The sequence below is a fragment of the Cygnus olor genome, chromosome 1 (assembly GCF_009769625.2).
Source record: "Cygnus olor isolate bCygOlo1 chromosome 1, bCygOlo1.pri.v2, whole genome shotgun sequence".
Classification (NCBI taxonomy): domain Eukaryota; kingdom Metazoa; phylum Chordata; class Aves; order Anseriformes; family Anatidae; genus Cygnus; species Cygnus olor.
In genome coordinates, this window is record NC_049169.1 from 11263372 (window position 1) to 11264876 (window position 1505).

Consider the following 1505-nt stretch of genomic DNA (forward strand, 5'->3'; position numbering starts at 1 on the left):
TAACTTCCATTGACCTGCTGGCCGTGTTTCTTTTGATGCAGCACAGGGCACAGAAAAAATAAGTTTTTCCTAATATCCAACCTAAACCTCCCCTGGCGCAACTTTAGCCCATTCCCCCTTGTCCTATCACTGGGCACATGGGAGAATAGACCAATCCCCACCACGCTACGGCCTCCTTTAAGGTACCTGTAGAAAGCAATAAGGTCACCCCTGAGCCCCCTCTTCTCCAGGCTAAACAACCCCAGCTCCCTCAGCCACTCCTCAAAAGACTTGTTCTCCAGACCCCACACCAGCTTCGTTGCCCTTCTCTGGACTCACTTGAGCACCTCCATGTCCTTCTTGTAGCGAGGGGCCCAAAACTGAACACAGTACTCGAGGTGCGGCCTCACCAGAGCCGAGTACAGGGGAACAATCACTGCCCTAATCCTGCTGGTCACACTACTTCTCATACAAGCTAGGATGCTGTTGGCCTTCTTGGCCACCTGAGCACACTGCTGGCTCATATTCAGCCGACTATCAACCAATACTCCCAGGTCCCCCTCTGCCAGGCAGCATTGCAGCCACTCTTCCCCCAGCCTGTAGTACTGCTTGGGGTTGCGCCCCAGGTGCAGGACCCGGCACTTGGCCTTGTTGAACTTCATACAGTTGGCCTCAGCCCATCAATCCAACCAGTGTAGATCCTCCTGCAGAGCCTTCCTACCCTGGAGCAGATCAACACACGCACCTAACTTGGTGTCATCTACAAAATTACTAAGGGTGCTCTCGATCCCCTCATCCAGACCATTGATAAAGATATTGAAGAGAACTGGCCCTAATACTGAGCCCTGGGGGACACCACTAGTGACCGGCCTCCAAATGGATTTAACTCCATTCACCACGACTCTTTGGGCCTGGCTACCAAGCCAATTTTTAACCTGATGAAGCATACTCCAGTCCAAGCCATGAGCAGCCAGTTTCTTGAGGAGAATGTTGTGGGAAGTGGTGTCAAAAAACCTTACTGAAGTCAAGGTAGATCACATGCACAGCATTTCCCTTGTCCACTAAGAGCGTCACTTTGTCATAGAAGGAGATCAGGTTTATCAAACAGAACCTGCCTTTCATTAACCCGTGCTGACTGCGCCTGATCGCCTGGTAAGTGAGATGTCAGGAGTGGGATTTGAACCCACGCCTCCAGGAGAGACTGCGACCTGAACACAGTGCCGTAGACCGCTCGGCCGTCCTGACAACTTATTATATTCTTTTCCCATTAGCCATCATTATTTTTGCCTGATAAACAAGCACCTTGATAGCAGTGAGCTTAAAAAGACAATTAATTGAATCATACTTCATAAAGTGTCAATGTCTTGGGTATTTTTCTTCATTTTCTTTCCTGACAATTTAGGCAGTTCAGCCACTTAAGATATAAGACAGTGAACAATGTATTGGACATCAACATTTTGTATCAAAATAAGATCAAAAAGGATAGACATATGAGGTCTTAGTTGAAAACCTTCCACAATTTCATA

General features: G+C 48.2%; 1 non-coding gene across 1 annotated transcript; it reads right to left on the reverse strand.

Annotated features, from left to right (window-relative positions):
- Positions 1-1141: 1141 nt before the first annotated feature.
- TRNAL-CAG lies at positions 1142-1224 on the reverse strand. The gene has a single exon. It is a non-coding gene; the product is annotated as a tRNA-Leu (tRNA).
- Between the last annotated feature and the right edge of the window lie 281 nt (positions 1225-1505).